Genomic DNA, 17410 nt, shown 5'->3' with positions numbered 1-17410 from the left:
ACAAGACCTGTATATATGCTGTCTACAAGAGACCCACTTCAGACCTAGGAACACATACAGACTGAAAGTGAGGGGATGGAAAAAGATATTCCATGCAAATGGAAATCAAAAGAAAGCTGGAGTAGCAATTCTCATATCAGACAAAATAGACTTTAAAACAAAGACTATTACAAGAGACAAAGAAGGACACTACATGATGATAAAGGGATCAATCCAAGAAGAAGACATAGAAAATAATTGTGGCTTTATTATAGTAGTGCTCAATAGCACCACTATAGTTAAGGGTCTACCAGGTTTCCATTAAGAACACCTATTTCTGAGTTCACCGTAAAAGATCATATTGGCTTTAACCAGCTGGATAGTGCACAAAAAAGCAGTTTTATCCATTGCTGGTGCTTTTTTGTACTACTAGATATCAAAAACCTTTCATTATATCTTCAAAATCCAACTTGTATAAAGTAAATCAAATCACCTCATGATTTAGACTTTAGAACAAAGTAGAGACACCTGCAGTTATCAGTAAATTGCCACCTTTCTATTTTTTTTTTTGCAGCACGCGGGCCTCTCACTGCTGTGGCCTCTCCCATTGCGGAGCACAGGCTCCGGACGCGCAGGCCCAGCGGCCATGGCTCACGGGCCCAGCCGCTCCGCGGCTTGTGGGATCCTCCCGGACCGGGGCACGAACCCGCGTCCCCTCCATCGGCAGGCGGACTCTCAACCACTGCACCACCAGGGAAGCCCCTTAAATTGCCACCTTGAATCCATTCTGCAGTGCCCTATGAAAGGGTCACAGACAGTTATGACTGTATGAAAATATGATTCTTGATACAGGATCAAAAGTTATTTTTAATTTCCTTTGCTTTTATAAAGTCCACAATAACAATACCTAAATGTACTTTTATTTGTGTGATATAATTAAAACCCAGTGTTATTTCAATTGACTTAAAATAGAATCCCTGGTCTGAATTAGACTTTACATCATACTGTAAACATACTTGGTATAATTTATTGATCATCACCCAGTTGCTCCAGAAGGGTGCTTCTGTGCTCTTCCAATTCCCCTCCACTCAGTTCATTGCCAGAAGTATCCCAATTACCAGAATCCTTTGCAGTCTTTTTCTCAGGTGATTTGTGTTCTGATTCTGATCTTTGTCTAGTTCTGTCTTTTTCGCTTTCCCAGTCTTTTTCTTTCTTATCCTTCTCCTGTTCAGCATCTGACTCTGGGGAGTCAGATTTATGTCTTCTCTTCTTGCTTTTCTTCTTATGTTTTTTTGATTTCTTATAACTTCTCTCAGATTCAGCACTAGAAGAATGTTCTGAAGCAGAACGAGACTCTGATTGCTGTCTTTTTTTCTTTGAATGGCTGTCGTCATCATGTGAATCCGACCCTGATCGAGAGCAGGAGTGTTTCCTGTGATGTTTTTCAGATTTCTTAGAATATTACTTATTCTTTGAATGATGATGTTGACATTCATGATCTTCCCAGAGAGCAACCAATTCCAGTGAAGGAGTGGCTTATTTCAACATACTCTTAAATGCAGATTCTTTTCGTTTCATCTTCCAAGCCTCCTCTTTTTCTCTTTCATGTTCACGGGCTTCTGCCTTTTCTAGTAAACTATTGAAAGCCAGCTTAATACTTTCTGCATCTAATGTGGTTGATCTTTTAGTCAAACTGATTATTGCCACAAAGTCTTCAAAAGTAGTATTTACTTCAACTACAAATCCTTTATTCTTTAGAATGTCTTTTATTGTCTTCTTCTCATCATGATGACATGCTTTAAGATCCTCAACGTAAAACTTGAAAAGGTCAAGTGCAGTTGATCCTGGCTGACCAAGCATATTAGTGAATCTAATGTCAGAACTAATTATTGGATACAATTCCATCCAAGATGACATAGCATGCAGTTGTCCATGTTCATGCAGTTCATCTAAAAATATCTGAAAAGATTCTCTGTTTTTACGCTGTCGTCTCCTTTCCCGAAGCAAACTCTTCTATTTTTCTTCTTCTTCTTCCTTTTCTAAAGCCCGAATGTGTTCTTCAAAGCAAATTAACTCATCTTCTTTATCTATGTTCTGTAATTCTTTATCTTCTGCAAAAGTTGGATTATCCATCAGATACTGCTGGGCTTCAGACCAAGTAGTAGAGTATGTCACGTTAGCCATGTTGTCAAGTATGTTTTTGAAGGCTTCCCAATTTCTCTTTTGCAACTGCTTTGTTTGCTCCTTTTCTTTTTTTGAAAGAAAGAATAAAACATCTTCAGAGATTTCAAGATGATCACGTTCTGATATTGCATTCCAGACTTCCATCTCTCCAAACGTTTGCTCTGCTTTTTTGTATCTAGCTGTGGAAGTCATTTTCTCATGATTTTCAAGAAAACGCTGAAAGGATTCCCCAGCCTCTTTGTATTAGGAGCTTGCTTCTTCTCTTTCTTCTTTCTCTGTCTGGACTTTATAAGCATCAAAGGCCTGCTTTTTTTTCACTCAACTTTGCTAAAGCCCTGTATCGTGGATCATTAATGATCATTTTCGTAGTTTGCTCCCATGAAGCATTAGATGGTACCCGCTTTTCTTTCAATAATTCTTTAAATGCTTGCTTTGCCTCCTCCTTTGTATTCCAAGTATATGTGTTTTTTTGCCGGTTGGCTTTCTTCCTCCTCCTTTTTCAGAGTAAAATCAGCTACAGTTTCCTGCTTAGATGTTTCTTGTCCCGTATTACTAGACACTTCAGCACTTTGATCCTGAACAGCAGGGGTACTAGTAAGTTGTGCTTGTTCTTCAGTCAAAACTGTTACTGTATTTTCATTATCTACAACAGTAGCAACAATCGAAGTAACCTCAGGCTCAGGAACAGCTGGAACAGTTCCACCGACAGTACTGGAGGCAGAGGTGGAAGCACTGGCATTGGCTGCAGCGGCAGCAGCCATGGTGCTCACTGTGGTTGGAATTTCTGTTGTAAGAACTGGGGCTTTTGATGTTATGGCGCACTCTTCTTGTTTACTGCTTTCTTCAGCTTTGATCATTGTGGGCAGGCTTGATTTTGTAATAAGACTTCAGCAACAATGGTATTCTCGGATCCTTCAAGATCTTCAAGTTCTTTAGGTTTGGCCCAGTGGGATTCTTTTGTTTGAGAATTGTGATAGGAAGGCTTTCCAGAGTCAGATTTGTACTGCTTCCAGGGCATTTAGATGAAAGTTGCTCAGCAGGACTTTTAAGATCATCTGGTTTTTCCCCAATAGATTGTGTTGTTTCAGTATTGCAATAGTAGGTCCTTCCATCAGGTGATTTATGTTCAGTCCACGTTGATTTTGCACCGGGTGTTGCACCTGCTGCTACATCCATGTTATTTACTCCTGGCAGTAAAGGCAGGCTGCATGGAAGCCTGACACATATGAGACATCAACATTCCAAGCATTACTGAAGACATCATTCCAGGCATTTGTCCCACTGGTGGTCCTCCCATTGGGTGCATCATCCGGGGCATCATTCCATGAGGTACAGGAGGCATATTCGCTCTCTGACCCACAGGATGCATTCCCACTGGGGCATAATGCATGCCAGGGTGCCCCATCATAAGGCCTCCATGCTCAGCTCCCGTCCCCAGCCTCACCGTCGGACCGATTAGAATTTTAAACTAAAATGTTACCTGATTTTTGAAGCACATGTATTTTATTAAAAGTTGTTTTCATTTAAAATTTTAATTTTTTTTTTTTTTTTTTTTTTTTTTTTTTTGCGGTATGCGGGCCTTTCACTGTTGTGGCCTCTCCTGTTGCGGAGCACAGGCTCTGGACGCGCAGGCTCAGTGGCCATGGTTTACGGGCCCAGCCGCTCCACGGTATGTGGGATCTTCCCAGACCGGGGCACGAACCCGTGTCCCCTGCATCAGCAGGTGGACTTTCAACCACTGTGCCACCAGGGAAGCCCTAATTATTTTTTAATCAAACTTAGATGTTTAATACTCAAAAGTTCATATAAATTTCAGCAAACTTGTCTCATCTTTTCTCTTTGTTTTTCTTCTTTATCGAGGAAAAAATCCCCTAACTATTCCATATATAGCTCTGCAGGGGTGTGTATGCCTGTGTGCACATACCAGTACCAGAGGTTTGGAAATGCAAGTCACAATGTATCATTAACTGCATCTCTCCTGTTATTTCCCAGTGGAATGACTGTACCTCTGGGCCATGCTTAACCTTAGATATGATACTTCTTCCAGCTCAGCAGCTCATATAATAACAATTTCACTTCTACAGTAGGCGATGGAGAAAAGAAAACATATAAAATTAAGTTTTATGACAAAAAAATTCACTTTCCCATTTTTTAGGGAATATAAACTGATGGTGGATACTATACTTTATGGGACAATTCATGAGAGGATATTATAAAATATATTCCAATTTCCAAGGAAAACTATAAAAGAATAAGAAGTCAGGAGGCTTTCTTGATAACTCCCACCCCTAGGCTAAGCCAAGCTCCTCTGTTATAAGCTTATATTCATCACCCTGAGAATTACTATTCCAAGTAGACTGTAAGCTTTGAATGGAGGACTTGTATTTATTTTGTTTACAATTGTATCCTCAGTGCCTAGCATAGTGCAGGGCACAAGATACAGACTAAAAATTGTTTATGGAGTGCATGAATAATTAATTAAATGCCCTGGGATTAAAATCAAAATTCTTCATTGTGTATAGTTTTGTTTTTACACACATACAAACACATATAATAACATGTATAACATGTATAACATAGTATATACTGTACTATTGTACCAATGTATTATGTATATGGAAACACATACATAAATTAATTTAAAGCCATAAATACATTTTCTAATATTTACTGCTAATGTATTATCTTGTACACCCTCTGGAGTGAATGCTACCTCTACCATCTCCCATCACCCCTGTCACTTTGAAGATAACTGATCTAAAGACTTACTGACAGCCTCATTTACTGACTTATTGAATGGTGACAGAAAACATGCAAAATAAACAGGAATCTAGAAAAGCAGTCAGTATCAGTCATAATTAAGAAAGTGGTCAATGGTATGAGACCAGAGCTAGTAAAGACCAACATTTGCATCTCAAAACTCTATGATGTGACATAGTTTATATCAGAGCTTTGCGGTCACTGCTACTGTGGCTGATCCAGCAGATTACACGGTGACAGGAAACAATCTGGTTTTAAGGAAGGTCTGATTTGCCTAAGTTTAACATCCCCATATCAGTGACATATGATAGACTGAATTTGATTCAAACTACAAAGTAAAGACATTACCCAGCTCCTGTGGAACCAAATGCCCAATTTAATTTAGGCTCCAGAAAAGTGATCCCTCTGGATCATGAGTACTCCTGCTTAATCCAAACATTCAAAGCTGTTCTCTATTTCAGTTCTGAGTTTACCTTTTTTTCTTCATCTTGGAGATTAGTCTTTTCCAGAATGGAAGGTACAAGAATAATGTGGAAGTGATTTTCAAAGTGGGTGCCAAGGATTTCCTAGCCATTCTCAATAATTCATAGGGGAATCACAGTCGTTAACGCCGGTCCTCAAACCATCTACAAAAACACAGCTACAAGAAATTCACAGATGATAATAAATGGCAGCTTAACAAATATGGCCATATTTCTTCTTCCAGCAGTAGCATCTCTAGTTATAATTTATAGCCATAATTATGGAAGCTGATTAAACTGAGGTATGAAAGATTTCATTATATGTGAATGCAGAGTTGATCCTGTTAGCACACATATGCCAATTATCACATGTATCTAAAACTCCCAGGGTTTCTTCTGACTCAACTGGAGTTACTATATTTCTTGCTAAATCCATTCTTTATTATTCCTCATTCTTCATTCAAAACCCAGAGTTTTACATTTGGTTTTCTTAACTTTTATTGTTTGCTCCTCTGCTGTCTAACTGTACCAGCCTTCCCTCCTCCATACCCTCTCTCTTGTACTCCCACCATATTTCCCTGTTTTGCTTCCTCTCTTTCTTCCTAGACTATGATCTTTGCTCTCTTACCTGATATTACTAAGAATTTAGCAAGAATCGTCCTTTTTCTAAATCACTAGTACAAGATGAATCTTGCACCTTAAATTTGAATGGAGATCAGAGTTAGAAATCCTCGTGTCACATTTAAGAAAATGTTAACCAGTGCAAAGCCACTATTTTATACCTGTTCATTTAAAATGTCACTGGCTACATGAGTTGAGGTTTTAAATGCATGTAATTAGGGTTCCAACAATGAGATTACACAATTTTTTTCAGTTTGTAATGGTCAGATGCCAAAAATTCTTTGCATATAAATTGTAAATTATAAACAGAAAGGCAGGGAATCGGGAAGGCAGGAAAGAAATCAGGGCCTGTCAGAGACAGGGGAAGAAGAGTGTAGTTTGATGCCATTGTAGTGCTTGAAAGAACAAGAATGTGCTGCTTTTTGAGCTAAGGTTTTATCTTCACCTGTCTCCAGCTGTCAGACAAATGCACTGTCTAAGATGGGCAGACCATTAAGACATTTTAGCAGAGATGTGTTCATTACTTTGGCTAATAGGGTTCCGAGTTCCCTGAAAAAGTGACACTGGCCAGGCAGATTCTGATGAGGAGGGGATGGAAATACCTCTTCATTGAAGGGAGGCTAAGAGAGAGACAGTAAGGAAGGAGAGGCCAGGAGCCTGTGTCAGGCGTGGGGGAGAGTGACAGTGATGAGTCCAGAAAGCCCAGGGAATTATGAAGACTCTGTGTGCCTTGGAATGTCAGACTCCCCACTTAGGTGGTTAGGACACTCAGGAGGGGAATGGCATGAATAAGGTGGGGATGGACTATGGCTGTTAAGTCAGGGTGGAAGGGAAGATGGAGAATTCTGGGAAGGTACCAGTCATCAAGTCCAAAGGAGCTCCCAAAGGGAGGATGAAATCTGGAATTGGAGGTCGGTGACCACAACAAGCAAGTTAGAGCCAGAGAGTTCGGAAAACGGAGCTTGGAAAGATACCTTTAGTTGCTGGACTGTTCAGGGGCTCCCAGTGGACCAGGTAGTGGTGGGGCACTTGGGGAACTTGAGACGGGAGCTATGTATTTACTGGAAAAACATGGCTGAATAACTAAAATATATGTTAGAAAGTGGCTGCCTAGCCAGAACATTTCTGGGCTCCCCTTTCAGCAAGCAGGGGCCGTATGACTAATTCTTGACAGAGGAATACGAAGGAAAGTTCTGTTTGGTTCACAGCTGAGGTAACTAAGCACTGGGAGTAAGATTATTTTCCCAGTGATGACAGGGAAATCTTGAAGCCACAGGAGGATGGAGCCATAGGACGGAAGCCCCGGATCCTTGAGTTACTACTTGAAGGAGGCCTTTCTCAGGAGAACTGCTCAACGGGAAAACCAGAACTGGACTCAGCATGACTGAGAAATTAAATTTCGTTGTATAAGCCTACTCAGTTTTTAGGATTTTTATAGCAATTAGCTAACCCTGAACAAAACACGGAATAAAAATACTTTAGCATTTTAATGCATCCACTTCGCACTGATAAATATGAGCAAATTTCTTAGTTTACTTTTGTCCTTTGAGAGAATGTAGAACATTCTACAGAGACTTTTAGGTCACAATTAAAAAACCATAAATTTCTATGGTTACCAAAGAGGAAGCAGGGGAGGGATAAATTAGGAGTTTGGGATTAACACATACACACTCCTATATATAAAATAGATAACCAACAAGGTCCTACTGTATAGCACAGGGAACTATGCTCAATATTTTGTAATAACCTATAAGAGAAAAGAACCTGAGAAAGAATATATATATATATGTATATATAGTTATATAACTGAATCACTGTGCTGTACACGTGAACCTAACATGACATTGTAAATCAACTATACTTCAATAAAAATAAATAAATAAATAAATAAATATGAAAAGTATCTGGATCTTATAGTTTCATCTTTCCAAGAAATGAGAGGTTTTATTGTTTGTTTTCTGTTTTCCTTACATTTTGGAACATGAGTTCTCCTTCTTTTATAAAAAACTATAGGGGTTCCTATATTACATTGAAAAGCCTGTTTTGTAAACCCAAAACCCACACAATCACACAGTAAACTGATTTCTCTAAGGGGAGATGCTCAGAGCAAAATCTCATTCAACTCTGTATCCAAGAGGGGGCCTATAGGGCTCATCCAGTGAGTGCTTTTTGAATGAATGAATGATGTCATTGCTACTAGAAAAGCAATGTTCTGAGGAAAAGTAAATTAGAAGGCAATTATGGAGAGCAACCTGGGGTCTTCTGCTAATTAACCTTATGATATAGAATTCTCTAGTCCTTATTTCTTTGAAGGACTTTGGTGACTTTAGAGTTTTGGCTTCTCATTTTCCAGGGAGAGAGCTGTGTGGCCCTGAGAAGGAGTGATCAGCTCATACCCAGAGAACTATTTTATATCAAAACTTAGATGAAAACTCTGACTTTCATAATCAAAGAGTAGTAGTATTTTCCCTTACTGTGGCACCTACTATTTTTGGGTTTTTTTTTGCAGTACGCGGGCCTCTCACTGTTGTGGCCTCTCCTGTTGTGGAGCACAGGCTCCGGACGCACAGGCTCAGCGGCCATGGCTCACGGGCCCAGCCGCTCCGCGGCATGTGGGATCCTCCCGGACCGGGGCACGAACCCGCATCCCCTGCATCGGCAGGCGGACTCTCAACCACTGCGCCACCAGGGAAGCCCGGCACCTACTATTTTTGACTCTCCATTGTTTTTCATCTGCAAAACTTAGATAACATTCATTTCACCTCACACAATGACTGTAAAGGGAGCACGAGGCGGTATCAAAGTGCTATATTGCACTCAATATCAAAGGAGTGTGGCGACCTTCAATCTCCAGACCTATTTAGCCAACTCAGGGACATGTGTGCATCATTAAACCTGAGGACTGGGATTATCTTCAAATTCAGTGTGTCATTAAAAAAATCCTATAGTACTTATTTCTCCTGGACTCAACACAATTGCATCAGCTCTCAGATACTCTTGTGAGACATAAACCATCAGCTAAAGTAGTAACTAAAAGTTTGGGGGTAAGGAAGTTATTATTCTGTTCATCAGAAAAGAGCTGAAGTATCTTATCAGCTAAAAAGCTGGTTGTAGGGATTTTTCTTATCCCGAGTCCTGCTTTTCTTTTAGTTGTCTTCAGTGCCTTATCCAATAGCTCTTCAAAATAGAGGATCTCGGTTTGACTTGAGATGCAGCTTCGAAAGAGGAACACTGAATTGAGTATAGCATGCTCCTCCTTTATATCTGGATACTTCTGGGTGGACCTAGATCACCAATAGTCACAGCCTGCAATAGGAGGTGAGCAATACAGAGTGTGATCATCCTTCTCCGTAACTGACTCGTCACACTTTGATACGATACAGCAGAAGGTGCCAAGGGGCAGCTTGGGGAAAATTACTTGTGTGGCTCCTAATTGGATGTGTCAGCCGTGAGTGATCACTGGGCTCACGACTTAATGAATGAAGTAAAACCAGGCTGGTGAGGCATGGGGCTGGCTTTCCCTGCCCCAGTGAGTGGAGGTGGGGGGCAACCTTGGAAGGCTGGAAGCAAAACTGAGAAGCAGGCAATATCGAGTTTGCTGCCTTCTCTTTCCACTGTGTGCTCTGCTCTCCACTTACAGAGCTCCCACCCAGCGGAACAAGCTTGGTGTCCACCAGTGAAAAGTCTGCTCTTTCCTAGGAGCCCACAGCAGGCCTGGAAGCCCGCCAGTCACCCTCGAGAGAACATCGCCTCTGCTTTGCTGGATGGGTGACTGGTATGAAGCTTGCCCCACTGACAGGGTTTTTCCTAGGAAATCTCATGTATAACAGGTTTCCTTAAAACTCATCAGAAGAGCCAAATCATATACTCATAGGTTCATTCTTTTAGAGAACCTTTATGGAGAGATAATATGTGTCAGGCTCTGTCAAGCGTTAAGGATGCAAAGGTATTGAATAAACACATTGCCCGCTGACCTTCAAGAAATGGAGACGGAAGCTGTTTCTAAGGGTCAGTGACAGCAATAACACGGTAAGTGCAGTGAGAGACAGTGTGAGCAGAACAGAGGGGGTCCCAACTCCACCTTTGGATGGGCATGGGTGGCACCCCAGAGGCTACCCATAACTCAAAGAAAACAGCCCCAAAGTAATCAAGCCTACCACCAAGGGAAAAGTCATCAGGCCTCATCTTTCTCATAAAACCTATTCAAAGATTCCTCATGAGATTCTGTGCTGGTAGACTGTCCCTTAGGCTCCAGACACCATATCCTGACCCACCCAAATCACGAACGGCAAAGGGAAGGTACATGAAGTTCCTTTCTGGAATCACTCTCCTCTCCTGGAGTAGAGAAGACTTAGATCCTCACTTCAGGCCCTGCCCGACCAGTGTTGTCCACAGTATCTGCTACCTGAGGCCCCAGGCCCACCTTGGCCTCATTCTGTTCCCTCTGCCTTGATTGAGTGTCCTCCTTCCCAACCCCCTTGCTCCCTAATTAACTCCTCTTTGATTTCAGGACTCAGAGAAATTACCACTTCTTATTCCAGAAAACATGCTGCACTCCTCCCATAAACTGAGATTCTCATTTTTTCTGCTCCCACAATACCCACTGCTTGGTTACTTCTGTCTGAAATCACACTAATAACCCTGACTTACAGTTTTCCTTTTGTCTGCTTGAAGAAGACAGATCTATGTCTTCTTCTTTGTACATAGCACCTGGCAAACTCTGGGTACACGTAACACGTGTGTAGACTAGATAAATGGGTGGGTGGATGCATGAATGGAAGGATGTTGTGCCCTTATTTTTCTGCTGTCTTTGAAAGGACCCTAGGACTCCCCCAGTTATTCCACTCAGAGAGTCATGGGTGTTGTTTCTTCCTCCATATTTCCAGTTAGTTGTATTTCATGCATCTGAAGCATATTTTCTGTATTAGAAGCGAGACACATGATTGGTTATGGAAAGGTATGCTCTGCATATTCATTTAGGAGAGCTACAAGAGAAAATTAGAATCCAGTGATCTCTCAATTTGTATTCTGTGGCGTTATAATCGGCCTGTGGCACTTGTTGACACGCTGCAGCCTAATAAACTTTGCAGAGGGAGACCTGCTCCATCTCACTTGAGCCCCGGTGATTCTAATATGTCTACTGATGGCCTTGTAGCTGTATGCAAGAGGCTTCCTCTGAATCATGTCTCTTTTCCCTTTCCTAACATCTCCTCTGCCTTTAACACTCTCTTGGAAATAATGTTCCCCAAATGACAATTGCTTTTGATCATAAATCATTTACTTGTTAATATTACTTGATTCTCAAACCACTCAGTTTGGTTATTAACCAACAGAGAGCCGAATCAGCCCTTCATTTGTGCTCTGTAAATACGATGTGTAAGGATCACTCTTTCTTCACTGTGTGCTCCTGTGTAACTTTCCCGATCTTCCTGGGTCCATTTTCAAATGTGACGAGACACAGAGAACAGAAACTCGAAATGATGGCAGCTCAGCTAGTGCTGGTTATAACAATTTATCTTCATACTGGTCAAATATCTTAAACAATTTTAACACCAGATATATAGCATGAAAATGAGGAAATAAATTATAAACGAAGAACCAGGAGAAATGGTTAGGATAGAGACATTTCTTTTCCCTTCCTCATTTTCCCTTTCAGCTGGGGAAGATCAGTGAGAGGAACACTCCTGGCCTCTCTCTTTCCCTCACTCAACTCTGCCCAGAGTGACTTATGTGATTAGTGGGTTTGGGGAAAACAAAAGCAAACAAATGAAAAATCTGCTTACGGAAGGCTCACTCTCTGCTCTGTTCCTCAAGGAGAGGCCTAGGTGGACCATTACCTTCCATTGCTGGGGGATAAGTTTGTCTAACTCTGGGGCTTTCACACTTAAGCCACTCTCTCCAATATCTGCCTTATAATTAATACAGGTGATTTTAAAATTTCCTCCATTCGTTAACTATTTTGCCTTTTTTTCTCATTTTTTCTGAAACTCAGACAGGAAAGAGAATTATTGTTTATGTTACTTATGTTGTAGAATTTCTGGAATATACGTCACCGGTGGTTGGTTTGCCGGAAGTGTGGTAATTGAAAATATAGGCTTCCTAGGTTTGTATCCTGGCTCAGCCATTTATCAGCTGTGAGCTGTGTGTCCTTGTGCCCATAATATAATTCCTCTGTACTTCAGTTTCCCCTTTACAAATTGGGGCAATAATAATGCCTACTCATAGGGTTACTGGGAGTATACTAGCCTAACACAGTTTCTGTGAGCTATTTCTGTTATCATTAAGCCATGCCATTTGCTTGATGGAATGCCTTGGATGTCAACCTCATGTTGATTCCAAACATGCTGAACTGTTTGGCTTGAGCCATTACTAAATCATAGAATAACAGAACCAAAAGAGACCCGAGAAATCTTAGCTTTAGATCCTAGTTCAATGGAAGATGAGACGGAGGCCCAGAGCATAGAAGTAATTTACCCAGGGTTGCACGTGGCAGGTCCAAGCCAGGATATCCCATCTGTCTGGACACCTGGCCCATTGAATCTCCCTCCACCTTAGCTGCTGCTCTCACAATTATGATTTCTGTTAACTGCACTTCTCACATTCACTCTACTTGCCCACTTAAGGCAGTTATTAAGTCTAGTTGCCAATCACATTGTACCTCCGAGGGTACAATACCAGGCCTCGATAGAATTTTGAGCATTACAACAACAAGAAGAATGAGATATTGCTCCCTGAGCCTCTCAGTATATTTTTCCTATTAGAGAAAGCTGAAGTCTGACTCGCCCAAGATAATTCATGTAAGAGAAAGCCCATTAGAAAAGCAGTGCTGCTGATTTACTAGCATCCTGGTATTGCTTTGTTCTTTACAACGCAGACCATTTTTAAAGCCAGATATTTATTTCTTGATTGTTCTCCTAACCCCACTGCTTCCTGCCTAGGGAACTCACTCTTCTGTTTGCAGCATCCCAGGGAGTACAAACTAAATATAGTATTGAAGTAAAATCCCTGCAAAGCTAATGAACTACTTTATGGAGATTGAAGCAGGAAACCTTTTCAGGAGTGGTGTTGCAATTAATTGGATGTGGCTACACAAAGGCACAATTTCAGAAACAGGTAATTAACAATAGGGAATTCAGAAGGTCACAAGTGATGGCTCAAAAGGTAGAAAATGATTACTTTCAATCATGTATCAACCTGGATGCAAAATCAGACATTTTAATATATGTTTTCAATGGAGTGCAATTTGCCTAAATTTCCAAAATGAAAATGTGGCACATATGCCAATAACTAGTCTGAATAGCTAATTACCAATTACATACCACTGAGAATCTGATGCCTGTCATGTGTAACCTTAGATTTCTCAAGTATGGGAAAGGTGGTCAAGTACGTTAGCAGATAAAGTCATAACAGCTAAAAGATCATTGTCCTTTAAGACCCTCAATATTAGTTCAATATGAAAATAATCCTTTTTGGTGAATTTAGGATAAATGACACAATGGATCAATAACAGTTAGCCAGATTATTTTTAGGCATGTTCAGCTATTCTGCTACTGGTGACACTTACGGCTATTTTTAGAACCCAAGTAAAGAATAACTTTTTTTTTTTCTCTTTCTACATATCTTCAGGAATTGTTCTTCTATTTAATTATTTATAGAAACTGGGATCCAAGTTAAGTTGACCACAATGTTATCAAGTCATAGAGCTAACTGGATTTAGATTATGAAATTGAAACAATTAGCATCAATTTTCATCTCTATCAAAGTGTGTTTAAATTGACAAAGCAATACTGTTTTTTCCCCACAAATTATTGAACTTTATGAAGTAATATGTATAGAAAAACAGGATTAAAAAAAAGATCTTGGGCTTCCCTGGTGGCGCAGTGGTTGCGAGTCCACCTGCTGATGCAGGGGACACGGGTTCGTGCCCCGGTCTGGGAAGATCCCACATGCCGCAGAGCGGCTGGGCCCGTGAGCCATGGCCGCTGAGCCTCCGCGTCCGGAGCCTGTGCTCCGCAACGGGAGAGGCCGCAGCGGTGAGAGGCCCATGTATCGCAAAAAAAAAAAAAAAAAAAAAAAAGATCTTATTAATCGTTTTACTAGAAATTGAGTCAGACAGTAGCCTAATAGATAACAGTGTGAGATCTATGAGCTATATTCAAATCCTAGCTCTGCCACTACCTAGCTGGGTGACTGGAAGGGAATTACTTAACTTCACTGAAATTTAGCTGTCTCTTATGGGAATAGTGATATTGACTTTACCTCGTGCTGTGTGGACTTCATCATGTAAATGCATGTCAGATGCCTCACCCAGTGCTGGCATGCATGATAGGTGGAAGATATTCACTAAACATTAGTCATCATTATGACATCTGAGAACCTCAAGGATCAGGGAGAGAGTTTTTAAGGAAACTTAGCTCCATTTTAGATGATTAAGCTTGAGTGTCTGAGGAATGGAATTGTCTAGTGAGTCTCATGCATGGTCAAAAGAGGTCAAAAGCAGATATTTACATTTTGGAGATATAAATAGGTCAAATGGATCATCTAGGAAGACTGAGTAGAGGTGAAAAAGAAAAAGGAAAAATCTAGGAAGTGCCAATATTTATGGGAAGAGCAGAGAGGAACAACTAATAAAGAGAACTAGAAGTGGTCAGAGAGTTGAAAGGGGAATCAGGAGGGGCTGACACCACAGACCTCAAGGAAGATCCAAGGAAACAGTGGCTGAGTACCGGGAGGATGAGGCCTGGAAATAGGTCTTTGTATTTAATACTTAGGATATAATTTCCAGCCTTATGTGAACAACTTCACCTGCCTGTGGGGACAGAAGCCAGACTGAACGGATGTGAAGAGTGACTGCAACCCAGGAAGAGGGGACTTTTAAGAGGGCTGGCAGAGAAGAGGAGAAGGCAACAAGGGCAGTCAGCTCGGGAGGGAAATGAGCAGAGAGGGGGAAGCGTAGGCATGGCCCAGTCTATCAACAGTTCACTAAAATCTGCTTTAGTGAAACATCCTAAATACACAGCTAGTCTCTATTCCCTAGCCTCTCATAGTTACGTGTAGCCATTAAGCTGATTGTTGTCAAAGGAATGTAGGTTGAAAATATATGCCAATTCAAAGCCAGTATTTTTAATAAGCAGGTGTGTCTTCTGCCAGGCGTCAGGAAGCAGCACCTTCCTCACTGTTCACTTCAGGCCCTGACTCCACACCCTGGGACCCTCTGTCCTTGTTCCTCCGTGGCCTCATCTGATGTTGGCATTGGACAGGATGCCCTCCTTGGGAAATGCAGGTTTTGCAACCCACTTTCTATGAGTATCGAGGGTTGTTAAAAAAAAAAAAAAAAAAAGTCACAGTCTTATTTTTGCCAGTGCCCTGGTTTCTATGGCAATATAATAATATAATTTCCTCGAAAACTAAACAGGTTTCTAATCTTTTTGTATCCAGTCAAGTCTAAAGTTCTTTCTTTGACATAGTTCTCAAGAACGCTTTATTACAATTACAATTTTTTTTGGTAGCTTAGGAATTATATACAGTTTTTAGCTCTACCAGGAAACTAACCATTTCTGTAACGTTTTTAAATAGGAAAGTATGTCCTAATTCCAAATGATGATGTAAAAATTAACATCTGGAAGTATGAACAACAATTTTTTTTTTTTTTTTTTTTTTTTTTGTGGTACGTGGGCCTCTCACTGTTGTGGCCTTTACCGTTGCGGAGCACAGGCTCCGGATGTGCAGGCTCAGCGGCTATGGCTCACGGGCCCAGCCGCTCCGCAGCATGTGGGATCCTCCTGGACCGGGGCATGAACCTGCGTCCCCTGAATTGGCAGGCGGACTCCCAACCACTGCGCCACCAGGGAAGCCCAACAACACATTTTTAAGATAGAGATTGCATATAAGATAAATGTATGGGACTTGTTTTGAAATTGTTGGAATAAAGTATGATGAGGTTATTGGTGTGTTTAGTCTACCTGGGGTTCTGAGAATCACAGATGCTGATATTGAGGTGGAGATCAGTTAGGACACAATCCCATAATCTCTTCTCTTCTTATATCCAGATGGGTTCCTGTCTCTCTTAATGACTTTTTTCCCCCTTGGGCTTACTTGCACTACAATTGGCAGGGCTCATTCTTATACATTCTCAGATAAGAGAGTGAGAACAAGGGAAAGTTTGACAGATAGGACAGTGTGGAAGCAGCCCTCCAGCTCTCCGTCCCATTGACCACTGAGCACAGTCGCTCCAGCAACACCCCCTGCCTCTTTAAGGGTCAACTCATGTCCTGCTCACACAATTAACCTTGCTCTGATAAAAATCTGAGAAAGCATGCTTGATTCTCTTATATGAAGTTGATTACAGGTGTTGACAACCAGCCTTCAGGAGAGATCAAAAGTGGCAAAAGCAATTTATTCACTCACATGACTCTAGGATGATTGGTCTGAGGGGATAAACCATAATCCAAGGAAAGATCTGATGAAAAGATTTATTTCCTTGTTCTTAAAACCTTAGTGCAGAATACGAACAATGTAACTCAACTAAAATTATTTTTTGGAAGCTTCACTGTTACACAATTGGAAAGTTAGTAAAATTACAATATTGTACCTGATTCCTAGTTTACAGTAAAAGAATTGCTGTTCTCATGTTGTAACGATAAGTGCAGCTAGCATCCTAGGGAAGAGGGCACCTACTCTGACGACACCGTCCCTGAAAGACATCTGATATTTTATTCTGTTCTTCCATGTCAGGAATTCTTAGGCCATGCTAATGAGAGTATTTTTAGTCATATATTTCAGCTGCATCTTATATACCACCTGAAGCAGGGCAGCTTCAAATAATAACAGCACTAAGCAGCATAGTAATTATTATTTATAATTACTTCCGCACAGTAGGTTGGCTCATAAATTTTAATGGAGCTCTTTCCACAGTGGTGATCGCCAACCTTCCTGGCATTTGTGGGATAAATGTTTATCCAAATAGAAATAATGTGGTAGAGTAATTTCATAGTCAGCCTGAATCCTCCCTTCCTCACTCTCCCTAGAGGTTATTTTAAATGCATAGAATTGGAGGGGAGGGAGGTGATAGTTATCCTACTTTGGAAGTTCTGATGTCCACACACTGACGCCCGATATTCATTTTCCTGGCAGAGATGTCGGTTGGTGCAAAATAGCTCCTGGGCAGGCAGACAAATTTACTGCCAGCAGCTGGAAGCTCAGTTCTTTCCAAGAGCTAGGTAAGAGCTTGACTCCAGGAAAGGAATCAGGAGAAGCTTCCCTCCTTTCTCTCCTCTGGATTCATTGTTAGCTGGAAAGGGGGTGAGAGAGAAATCAACCGCACTTTACAAAGACACTAGAAATAGAATGTGTCTTTGCAAAAAGAATGCATAGCATGAGGGGATTTTTACACTATACCTATATAT

At 41.0% G+C, this 17410-nt stretch overlaps 1 protein-coding gene and 1 pseudogene across 3 annotated transcripts in view; both read right to left on the bottom strand.

Moving 5' to 3' along the window:
• RAB3C (RAB3C, member RAS oncogene family) overlaps positions 1-17410 on the bottom strand; it is a 399506-nt gene that overhangs the window by 233062 nt on the left and 149034 nt on the right. The window lies entirely within an intron of this gene.
• LOC115845630 (pre-mRNA-processing factor 40 homolog A pseudogene) lies at positions 761-3631 on the bottom strand (annotated as a pseudogene).

This window comes from Globicephala melas, chromosome 3, assembly GCF_963455315.2.
Source record: "Globicephala melas chromosome 3, mGloMel1.2, whole genome shotgun sequence".
NCBI classification, from domain to species: Eukaryota; Metazoa; Chordata; class Mammalia; order Artiodactyla; family Delphinidae; genus Globicephala; species Globicephala melas.
The sequence above is the reverse complement of the archived record's forward strand: the minus strand, read 5'-3'. Positions and strand labels throughout refer to the sequence as shown.